The following is a 12,041-nucleotide window of genomic DNA, read 5'->3' on the forward strand; positions in this document are numbered from 1 at the left end:
GCCTCGGCTGCCTGATAATGATTGTAAATGACAGAGACTATCAGGTTTACCTTGTGATGTCCCTGGGGAGCTTGCAGTTAGTTTAGTCTGAACTCTGTGTCAGCTGTTTGGGTTCCTTTCTTCTCGGCATGTGGTATCTGGACTCAAGCTGCAGCCTTTCAAACCTAATTAGTGTTAGGGGAAAGAGAGAGAGAGGAAAACTCAAGCAACAACAACTCTCCTCCTTGCCTCAACTGCCTTTGGAATGTAGAGGCAAGACCTGATTTATGGTGCAAGTTCTTGGGGATTCTTTTAGTTTTCTTTTTGCTTGGTCTTTTGTTTCTTTGCATGAGTCTCAATCCAGCATCTTCAGCCCTGGCTGCAAGAAAACTGCAGCGCAGTGTGCTGGAGTCTTTGAACTTTGAGAGGTTCAGCAGACTCTCTGAACTTGATGGAGTCATCATGTTGGTGTGGAGCTGGGTCTGCTCTCTGCAGCGCTCAGCAGAAACTCCAGGTTTTGCCCTTTTCCTCGCAGGGAGAATACTTTTGTCTGCTGTGTTTGTTGTTAAAGCTTTTAACAGCCCTGTTCTCAGCAATGATCTCATGTTAGTGTTCAGCCAAGTTCAAGCTGCCACTTCACAGACAAAAGAACGCAGACAGTTTATTGTGGGGGGGTCTCAATGACTTGTACGGGTTTTAGCTGCAGGGCATTGCACAGCTTCTCATAGCTCTGGCATGGAGGTGTCTGCAGTACTTCCACCCTACAACACAGGGCATCAGCTGTTGAGCGTTGAATGGAGCAGCTTTGCTGTGAGCACAGGCTGAGGGAGCTGGGGGTGTGCAGCCTGCAGTGGAGAGGGCTCCAGAGGGACCTTAAAGCTGCCTGCAGTAAGGCTGCAGAGAGACTTTTCCTAAGGGTGTCTAGGCACAGGACAGGGGAAAGGTTTGGAGGTGCAGGAGAGTAGGTTTGCACTGGATTTTAGGAAGAAGTTCTTCAGTAGGAGGGTGATGAGACTCCAGAATAGGCTGCCCAGGGAGGCTGTGGATGGCTCCTCCCTGGAGGTGTTCAAGGCCAGGTTGGATGAGGCCTTGTACAGCCAAGCCTAGTTGAGAGGTGTCCCTGGGCATGGTGGGCAGGTTGGAGCAGACGAGCTCTGAGGTCCCATCTAAACTATTCTAATGACTCTGTGAACAAGGAGCACAGTGTTGCTCCATGGGCAGCACCTTCGAATCACAAACCTGGACAGGCACATTTGGGAGGCCTCTGAACTGAGTGTTTGGGGCAGCAGGAAAGCTGTAGGGTTTTTCTCTAGTGATTGATGGCAGGTGCAGAGTTCTTCCGAATGATGGCACAATACAGGGAAGCTCTGATTTCACCTAGGGATAGGGTGCAGGTATTTTAAAAGCAGCTTATTAGTCTCTAGAACATCTGCTGGAAGATGTGAGAAGTTGATTGATTCCTCAGAACCTTTAAATCAAAACTAAATGTCTCTCTAGGAGATCTGAAACTTGTGCAGTCACTGAAATCTTGACATGAAAAGAGTGAGAAGAACAAGTTATCTGAGAGGTTCTTTGTGATCCCTGTCACCAGCAGCATTGCTAACCTCATGCTCCAGCAGATCTCTAGTGCAGAAGGCAAAGATCAATCACAGATGCAGTGAGGGAATCTCATACAGACACCATGTGAGACAAAACCAATTAATTCAGGTTGCCTATGGAAGAAGTCACAGCTCTCTCTTCTAATGTGTGCTACAGCTTGACATGGTGCACTTGCCTGCTCGTTTGGGTAGGAGATCCCAAAGCAGAGTATCCCAAACAAGTCTAAAGCTCTGCAGTAAATGTCTCCAAAGCAGCTTTCTTGCTTTAAGAGAAGCAAACCCATCCTTATCTCAAAAGAACCAAAGTGGACAACTCTGCCCAGTACTAACTCACTTATTCAGCCAACCAGCACCACTGCTCACTGCTTTCAGTGTCCCAGTGGTTGGCAAGAAAGAAAAGAAAATGACCATAAGGTTAGACTCTAGTATAAAATAAGCTGCCTGATGGCTTTACTTCTTCAAAGTATAGCTGAAGCTTCAGGTGAATGAAACTAGATGAGACACTTAGTGCCAGAGGGTAGTTAATTAGAAGAGTTAGCTGATAGGTTGGGCTTGATGAGCGCAGAGGTCTTTTCCAACCTGCTTAATTCTGTGGTTCTGTAATGCCAATCCAAAGGTACCAGCAGCAAGGATGGAAGACTCCCTTCAGGTGTTGGAAAGCAGTTCTAAGGCCCCCCCAGAGTCTTCTCCAGGCTGCACACCCCCAGCTCCCTCAGCCTGTGCTCACAGCAGAGCTGCTCTAGCCCTTGGATAATCTTTGTGGCCTTCTCTGGATTCACTCAGAAGGATCTGTGTCTTTTTTATCAGGAGGACACCAGAACTGGACATGGGATTGGAGCTGAGGTCTCAGCGGAGCTGAGGTCTCAGCAGAGCAGAGACAAGGAGCATGATCTCCTCTCTTGCCCTGCTGCCCACACTCCTCTGCCTGCAGCCCAGCACACAGCTGTCTCCTGGGCTGCATGAGGGCACTGCTGGTTCTTGGAGAGCTTCTCACCAACCAACGCCCCCAAGTCTCTTTCTTCAGAGCTGCTCTCAACCCACTCTGCACCCAGCCTGGAGCTGTGCCTGGGATTGGCCTGACCTTCCTGCAGGACCCTGTGCTTTGGCTGTCTCCTTTAAGGAAACTGAAAAGTCTCTCCTTTCAGACCCCAAAAGAATAAATCCCAAGTGTGTCCCTGCCGGCTTTGCATTCAGGAACTTATCTTCCACCCTTTCTCAAGGAGCTCCTTTCTTACACAGAGCCACTTTGTGGAGCCTGTCACCTGCATTTGCCTGAGCAAAGCAAAGCAAACAAGCTGCAGAGAAGAGCTGCTGGTACTAAATCCACGCTCAGCTCAAATCCTCTTAGGAACATCTGCCCACATTGTCGGGCCAAGGGGGTCTAATGCTGTTAGAGTAATTCTCAGTCTGTTAAAGCAAGGAGCCTTAGTCCAGGGTTATCCAGGAGTGATACAGCTCCGGGGGAAGCTGCACTTTACATATTTAACAGAAGCGTGCTGAGCTCTTTAACATATCATTGCTGTACTTTTTGACATCAAAAGGATTGCATTTCCATACTTGGATGAATTAATAGGATTTGCATGTCACACTCCTCCTGTACTTTCTTTGCTGAGTTACACTGCGGGGATTTGAAAGGCAAGGAAGCTGTAGAGGTGTGCATGTGTGTGTGTGCTCAGGAAACCACACACTGCACTCACCACGGGTCTTGGAGATGGCTTGAAAGGAGTAACGTGCCCAGGAATGTTACCTTCATCACCAGCTGATGTTTGGGTACAGATTCAGACAAGCAGGATTCCTGGGAACATCTCTGCACACAAAAGCAAGGGAAAAACCTTCTCCCATCACCAGGCCTAGTGCCACTGTCCATAGCTGGATCAGGAAGGGAATTCAGGGCTCATTAGTGTACCTGAGCCACAATGTCATGCTCACTGAATGGTTTTCTGGCCTAAGAGTCATAGAATCACAGAATGGGAATGGTTTAGGAACAGGCTGCCCAGAGGCATGATGAGGCTCCATTCCTGGACCATTCAAGGTCAGACTTGCTGTGGCCCTGGGCAGCCTGATCTAGTTGGAAGTGTGAGTGAGTGCAGAGGTGTTGCACAAGATGGCCTTTGAGCGTCCCTCCCAACCTGATGCACTCTGTGGATCTGTGATATTGGACAGCTGAAGGTTCCTTTCTCTTTCTTCTCCACTTCACACAGCTTTGCCGTGATTGCAGACTGCCAAACAGTGTTGTGTTTCCCTCTGTCCTCACTGCATTCACAGGATGACTGAACCCAGCCAAAGGTGCCTCTCTGCTTTAAAGCAGCTGAGTGCTGCTTGTTCCTGGGCTAGAGTGAAATGTTATCCTTTTAGACAGGTCATGCTATGTCTCCAGTTACTTTTACCCTTGACACTGGCCATCATTAATTACCATCTGGCTGATTGACATATCAGTGAGTAGCAGCAATATAATACTCTCCCCAGCACTGAAACCTTCCCAGGGAAGTGTAAGTGGGCTTGACACTCTTCTCTTGGGCTGCTTAGCCCTTGGAGAGATTTGGGTTGTATTTATTCAGTTCCTGTAACACTGCCACCCAAGCACTATTCCCTTTGCCGGGAGCTGGGAGCAGGGTGTATGGAATTGACGTGCAGCATGGGGGGACTGGGGTGGAGAGGAGGAAAGGGGCTTTCAGGAGGAAGAGAAGGCAGTTTGGGCAGTGCCAGCCTGTAAGCTGAGCTGCTATTTCACTGCCAGAAGCCTGCCTTGGCTTCAAAGCGTGACCCGCGAGTGTCACTGTTGGCAGCGTCGCTCTGTTTTGGCAGCAGCTTGGAGTGCTGATGTCAGCAGGATGGGACATCTGTCCTGCTGTTGCAGGCATCCTCACCAGCTTCTCATCCTCACTCTCACTACTTGCAGAATTCCCCCTACTCTGAAAGTGAATCCTCAGCCTTCTATTTTCAGAGAACTCTCAAAGTACACTCAGGCAGAAGGCTCCTGCTGAGCTGCTGAGTGTGCTGGGGATGTCCTGGCACTCCAGCACTACCAGTAGGAATGCTGATGAATGACAGCAGCACAGCAGAAGACTGAGAGGAATTAAGCTCAAGAACCCATATCTTCCCATTAAAAAATAGAGAGTGAGCACAACTAACTCTAGGTGAGTAATGACTGACTTCTACTATGTCCCCTTGGGTCAGGAAGCATTTGAGTGCATCATTTTTAAGGATGACTAAAAGTAGCAGAACCACAATGCTATTAATGTCTCCTGTTGTCTTGTAGTCCTGGTATCATCCTTCAGCCATGTGTTCTCCACACAGATACTTCACCCACCCTGGGTTTTAGAGCTGCCCATGCATTTGGCATCAATCAGGATGTCTCCCCCGAGCAGCTTATGCAGTCTGGGTATCAGCTGCACGGTCTTGCAGACACGAGAAGAGATCCACTTTATTTCTCTATACTCTTCTTTCTCCTCTACATATTTGCAGGATTCCTGTTACTGTACAGCTCACTCCTGCTCTTCCACATCTGTCTCCTCCTGGCAAGCATTTCTAGACCCACTCCTTAGGAAAAACCATTTGCAAGATGTCCACTGACCAGCTCACAGCTCAGAATCACAGAATCAAGGAGCATTAGAGGTTGAAAGGGACCTTCAGAGATCATCCAGTCCAACCACCCTGCCAAAGCAGCATCACCCAGGGGAGTTCTCACAGGAACACATCCAGAGAAGGAGACTCCACAACCTCTCTGGGCAGCCTGCTCCAGGGCTCTGTCACCATCACTGCAAAGAAGTTTCTCCTCCTGCTGAGCTGAAACCTTCTCTGGTCCAGTTTGCAGCTGTTGCTCCTTGGCTTACTGCTGCTGAGCACCAAACAGAGCTTGGCCCCAGCCACTGCCCCCCAGCCCTCAACTGTCTGTACACATTGCTCAGATCTCCTCTCAGCCTTCTCTCCAGACTAATCTGCCTCAGGGCTCTCAGTCTCTCTCCCACGGGGGAGATGCTCAAGACCCCTAATCATGCTTGTGGCTCTGCCCTGGACTCTCTCCAGCAGGCCTCTGTCTGTCCTGAACTGGGGAGCTCAAAGCTGGACACAGTGTTCTGGGAGTGGTCTCAGCAGGGCAGAGCACAGGGACAGAACCTCCCCAGCCCTGCTGGCCACACTTTTCCTGATGCTCCCCAGGCTGCCATTGGCTCTCTTGGCCACAAGGGCACTTTGCTGGCCCAGAACTTGCTGCCCACCAGCGTTCCAAGGTGGAGCTCCGTGGAGCTCCGTGGAGCTGCTTTCCAGCAGAGCAGCCCCAACCTGTCCTGCTGCCTGCTGTTATTCCTCTCCAGATGCAGGACCCTGGGACCACAGAAACCACATCCAAATTTGGCCATTTCATGGCCTTTTCCAGCTTGCTGTGAAGTGGGGAGTTCAGCATTTCTGCCTGGTTCTCACTGCTGGGCAAGCAGAAACAGCAGCACAGCAGAGCATGACAGCAACACACAACTCTCCTACTCACTCACTGCAAAATCCACATCCAGCCCCTTTCAGGAGTGCAGAGCCCTGGGTAATTCTGTCAGCTCTCTCCCTGACTGTGTGTCCTCAGCTCAGTGGGTGTCAGAGGCCAGCAGACCCCTGGGACCACAGTGCTCCACCAGAACCACAGCACTTCACTGGGACTCAGGGGTCTACCAGAAGGCCTTACAGGAAGCTTGTTCCATAACCAGAAAGCTCCAGCTAGTTTTGATTAGCTGTTTTGTGCTTCCAGGTCTTAAATTCTTGGGGTTATTTCACCTCCTGGCCCATCCTTGTAGCTCTGAAGGCATTTCTGTGCTGCTCAAGAGCAGAGCAGGGACAGGCAGCCATGTGCAGCAGGGATTGGCTTCAATTCATTACTTTGTCAAGGATCTGACACAACTAAAATCCAAGTCATGTCAACAGATTGCAGATGTTTTCCCCTCCAGTGACACTCCACATCTTGGGAGAGAAACCCCAGGGGTGCAATGCCTGTCTGAAGATGTTAGCCTGACTGCACAATGCCTTCTCAGAGGGGCTGGGCCTCAGCAGCCAGCCGAAAACATTTCTGAGAGCATTGGATGTGGCAGAAAGAGAAGGCTGAGCCACAGCACAGGATATCCAGAGAACACTCTGGGAAACTCAAAGAGTTCTGCCATTGCTCACAGAATCACAGAATTAAGCCTCTAACATAACTGAGTCCAACCTAACACCTTCTAATTAACTAACTCACAGCACTAAGTGCCTCATGCAGCCTGCTCTTAAACACCTCCAGGGATGGCAACTCTGCCACCTCCCTGGGCAGCCCATTCCAGTGACAGTCACTCTCTCCGGCAACAACTTCCTCCTAACATGCAGCCTCAACCTGCCCTGGCACAACTTGAAACTCTGTCCCCTTCTTCTGTTGCTGGCTGCCTGGCAGCAGAGCCCAACCCCACCTGGCTACAGCCTCCCTTCAGGTAGCTGCAGACAGCAATGAGCTCTGCCCTGAGCCTCCTCTGCTGCAGGCTGCACACCCCCTCATCCTCTCCTCACAGGGCTGTGCTCCAGCCCCTTCACCAGCCTTGATGCCCTTCTCTAGACATGTTTGACGACCTCAACATCTTTCTTAGATTGAGGGGCCCAGGAGAATGCATCATTACCTTAGCATCATTTTGTGGGTAGGTGTAGTGGTTTAGAGCTAATGCTGTAGCTGAATCACAGGCTCACAGGATGTCAGGGGTTGGAGGAGACCTCCACAGATCATTAAGTCCAAGCCCCTGCCAGAGCAGGACCATCCAAGCTAGCTCAGGGCACACAGCAACACATCCAGAGAGGCCTGGAAAGGCTCCACAGAAGGAGACTCCACAAGCTCTCTGGGCAGCCTGTGCCAGGGCTCTGGGACCCTTCCAGCCAAGAAGTTGTCCTTGTGCTGAGCTGGAACCTCCTATGCTGCAGCTTCCATCCATTGCTGCTTGTCCTGTCCAAGGGAGCAGTGAGCAGAGCCTGTCCCCAGCTCCTGACCCCCAGCCCTCAGATATTCATAAACATCATTGATTTGATCCCCTCTAAATCCCAAACTATAAACAACAAGTAGGAACTAGATAATCTTTGAGGTCTCTTCCAACCTAAACCATTCTGTGATCCTGTGAAGACAAAGATGGCCAAGAGCAGCATGAGAGAACTCCGTGGGTTACTTTAGTCATGACCACATTCTGGTGAGGCTGAGCCTTGTGGTGTTTGGGCTCTGCAGTACAGTGCCTGCATACTTAATCCACCTTAGCATGGGCACAGACTCAAGCACCGCACCCTGAGCAGTCACTGCGGTGTGCTGGGCCCTGCAGAGCGTCTGGAACAGGCTCTGCTCTTCCACAGACAAGTGAGGAAGCCTGCAGCTACCCTACCCCCATGGGAACCACAATCTAATTCTGGGCCCCTCCACTTCAAGAGGGACACAGAACTGCTTGAGAGAGTCCAGCACAGAGCCACAGAGATCTGAAGGCAATGGAACAGCTTTGTTAGGAGGAGAGCCTGAGGGAGTTGGGGCTGTGCTGCTGGGAGGAGAGGAGCCTGAGAGGTGACCTCATCAATGGTTATAGAGATGTGCAGGTGAGTGCCAGGAGGCTGGAGCCAGCTCTGCTGGGTAATGCCCACGGACAGCACAAGGGGCAGTGGCGGAAGCTGAGACATAGGAATTTCCATGGAAACACGAGGAGGAATTTGTTCCCTGTGAGGGTGTCAGAGCCCTGGAACAGGCTGCCCAGGGAGGCTGTGGAGTCTCCCTCTCTGGAGGTATGCATGACCTGCCTGGATGTGTTCCTGTGTGATCTGCTCTGAGTGATGCTGCTTTGGCAGGGGTTGGACCGGATGAGCTTTGGAGGTCCCTTCCAGCCCCTGACATTCTGTGAACCATCTTCAGTGTTTCATAAAGGGGAGGGTAGGAACAGAGAGAATTAAGCCTTGATTCACCCCATGCCATTGTGGGATGAAAACTGCTCAAACTCAGTGCTTTTTAATATTGTCAGGGAGAGGGAAGCATGGCTGTAGGGCACATCAGAGCTCCTCTGGGCAGAACTGCCTTTGGTGGTGCCTCTTTCTCCACTGAAAATGAGGCTAAGCTTGGCAAATATGCTTCTGACTTACCTGCCTCAGTGAAATACCTTAGGATAGGTGAGATGAATGCAGGCTGTGAGTAGAACTCAGATCTCCTGAGATCCAGTCCAGTAGAGGAAAAAACCAATCAAGCTCCAAGGAGATTATCTTTCTCCTAAATGGATGCTTCAGAGTTTGGCTGCACAGCGAGACCTTTGTAACACTTTATTATATTTATTCTTCTGATAAACCATCCTGACTCCTTCAAAGGCAGTGAATTAACATCTGAGTCAAACCTTTTAATGTTCCTTGGACATGTAGAGCTTGTCACTTTCTGCCTGTGAATTCTAAGAAGGGGCCTGGGGTAAATAAATAATGCAGCATGTAGATTGCTTCGCTGGAGTTTGTGCCCACAGAATAACTTACTCAGCTCCGTGCTGATGGGGATCCTTTTATAATGTGCCTGTGATTGATTCCCCAACGTTCTCACTCTGAAAACAGCATCTGTAGAACCAGTCAATAACAGCATGAGGAGAGAGGGAAGTTAGAAGAAGCAGAAAAGGGAAAAAAAGCAACACAAAAACCCAAGGTACAATGGCTCAGCCTGACACATGCAGGAAATCTCCCTTCCTATGCCTAAAAAATGTCATTGTCATGCAAAAATCCTAAAGCACTTCCTATATTTAGAAAGGTTCTTGCCTTACTTTGCTTTTCCAAGGCTCACTTTATTCACTCAGAGCTTCAAAGGATTTAAAAAAAATAAGGCAAGCTGTCCTGAGAGCTGCTTATTGACATCATAACTAAAATGTAATTACCCTCTGTGGAGCAGCAGGGCTGGTTGCAGTGGGGTTTGCCTCCAAGCCCCCACTAAGCCAATTTGTAGTGCCAGGGCTTTGGAGAAGAGGGTTTGTTTTTGCCTTCCCCCTCAAGAAGGCTGTGCCTAAAGAGTTGGGACGTGCTGGAGAACTGAAGGCAGCAGTCTGTAACCGGCATCTTTCCTGGCAACCAAAAACACCCAAACGCAAATCCCAGAGCCATGTGTCCTTATTTCCTCCAGTTCTCATCAGAGTAGATCTGAAGGCTGCTTTCTGTGGTGTGGTCACATCCAGCCCTGGGGGCCACGTCCATCCTCACTATTAGATCTCCTTTTTCCCCTTTGCTATTCTAGCACAACATCTGGGTGACTGAGCATTGATACTGCTACTTACTGTACAATCATAGAATGGTTTGGGTTTGGAGAGACCTTAGAGATCATCCAGTTCCAACCCCTCTGCCATGGGCAGGGACACCTCCTACCAGAGCTCAAGGCTGCATCCAACTTGGCTTTGAACACTGTGAGACTTGGGGCCAAGATGGTATCCAAGTCACAGTCATGGAATCTAAACTCCATGACAAGTATTGCTAGAAATGGAACTTCTTCCAGTGCAGATACTGTACAATGGATCTCTGCTTGAACACTGCAGACCAGACAATCCTTAATAGGCTCCTAGATGGACCATTGCACTTAATCAGCCACCTCTGAGGTTAGGCAGTGGAGTGGCAAAACCCTCACTAGAGATGTGAGGCATCATAGATCCCCAGAAGAGCACAAAAAGTCACAGAATCAATGATAGAATTGTCAGGGCTGGAATGGACCTCAAGGATCATCCAGCTCCAACCCCCTGCCATGGGCAGGGACACAGAATCACAGAATTAATCATACCTCACACTAGAGCAGAGCCACATCCAACCTGGCCTTAAAAACCTCCAGGGATGAGACTTCCACCACCTTCCTGGGTAACCCGTTCCAGGGTCTCACCACTCTCATGGTGAAGAACTTCTTCCTAACATTCACTCTCAATCTGCTCCATATCACCTTATAGGACTAGGGGGAGCAGAACAAAGGATTGGGGGGAATGGAGCATCAGACTGTCAAGTCCTTCCCAAGTCCTTCCCAGCCACAACAACCCCAAGCAGTGCTACAGGATGGGGACAGAGTGGATGCAGAGCAGCCAGGCAGAAAGGGACGTGGGGGGACTGGTCGACAAGCAACCATGAGCCAGCAGTGTACCCAGGTGGCCAAGAAGGCCAATGGCATCCTAGTCTGGATCAGGAGCAGTGTGGCCAGCAGGATCAGGGCAGTCCTTCTGCCCCTGAGCTCAGCACTGCTCAGGCCACACCTTGAGTGCTGTGTCCAGTTCTAGGCCACTCACTTTAAGAAAGACGTTGAGATGCTGGAAGGTGTTTGGAGAAGGGCAGCAAGGCTGGGGAGGGGCCTGGAGCACAGCCCTGTGAGGAGAGGATGAGGGAGCTGGGGGGGTGCAGCCTGCAGCAGAGGAGGCTCAGGGCAGAGCTCATTGCTGTCTGCAGCTACCTGAAAGAAGGCTGTAGCCAGGTGGGGTTGGGCTCTGCTGCCAGGCGGCCAGGGCCAGAAGAAGGGGACACAGCCCCAAGCTGTGCCAGGGCAGGTTGAGGCTGGCTGTTAGGAGGAAGTTGTGGGCAGAGAGAGTGATTGGCACTGGAATGGGCTGCCCAAGGAGGTGGTGGAGTTGCCGTCCCTGGAGGTGCTTAGAAGGAGACTGCATGTGGCACTTGGTGCCATGATTTAATTGATTAGATGGTGTTGGGTGTAATAGGTTGGACTTGATGATCTCCAAGGTCTTTTCCAGCCTGACTGATTCTGTGATTCTTTGATATCAGGGCACCTCTGAGTGCATGGTGGTGGCAGCAGCTGAGTGCTGGAAGTGCATCAGTGCCTTTATTGCACCCTTCCATCCCCTGCTTGCGTTGATTGGAGCATTTGTCTGATCATTGCCTGGATACCTTCTCCCTGTGTCAATATTTTTGCTGTGAAGCAGTACACAGCACTCCACCTGGAATTTTACACACTGGCAGGGTGCTATTACAAAAGATTACTTAATTGTAGATTACTGCTGTACATTTGAATCTCAGTATCTTATTAAGCTGTCAGATTTAATTACCATTATGTGTTTAGATTATGTCACAGATTATTTAGTTCGGTACTTAGGTTTGCCAACCTGTTTGCTGTGTGACATGACAGGGTGATAATTACAGCATTACTGTAAAACCTCTTGTTTGCTCTTTTTTTTCCATGGGAAAGACTAGAAGTCCTTGGCACCAGCACTGACCCTATGAAATGCTCATGCTTGCAAGTGTAAGTAATGTTTACCTCTGCAGGGGTCTGCTTCTCTAAACCTGTCTAATTCTCTAGCCTGTGAAAGAGGGAATAGGCAGAACAGGCCTGGGTTTGTTGGGTGTCAAATGCTCACAGTGAAAGCTAAGCCCACCGGAAACAGAATGGATTTGGGCTTTACCTGGGGCTGTGCCTGCTACAGTGCTTACCTGTGGCGCTGCTTCCATCAGGGCCTTCCACCCAAGGAGCCGTCTGCCATGGATTCACAGAATGGCTCAGGC

At 50.1% G+C, this 12,041-nt stretch overlaps 1 long non-coding RNA gene across 1 annotated transcript in view; it reads right to left on the minus strand.

Annotated features, from left to right (window-relative positions):
* Positions 1-12,041, minus strand: part of LOC135192441 (uncharacterized) — a 51,320-nt gene that overhangs the window by 8,266 nt on the left and 31,013 nt on the right. Inside the window, exon 2 of the long non-coding RNA XR_010308989.1 lies at positions 51-164. This is a non-coding gene — a long non-coding RNA (uncharacterized LOC135192441). The remainder of the gene's footprint in view (positions 1-50; positions 165-12,041) is intronic.

Source organism: Pogoniulus pusillus, chromosome 42 (assembly GCF_015220805.1).
Source record: "Pogoniulus pusillus isolate bPogPus1 chromosome 42, bPogPus1.pri, whole genome shotgun sequence".
Classification (NCBI taxonomy): Eukaryota; Metazoa; Chordata; class Aves; order Piciformes; family Lybiidae; genus Pogoniulus; species Pogoniulus pusillus.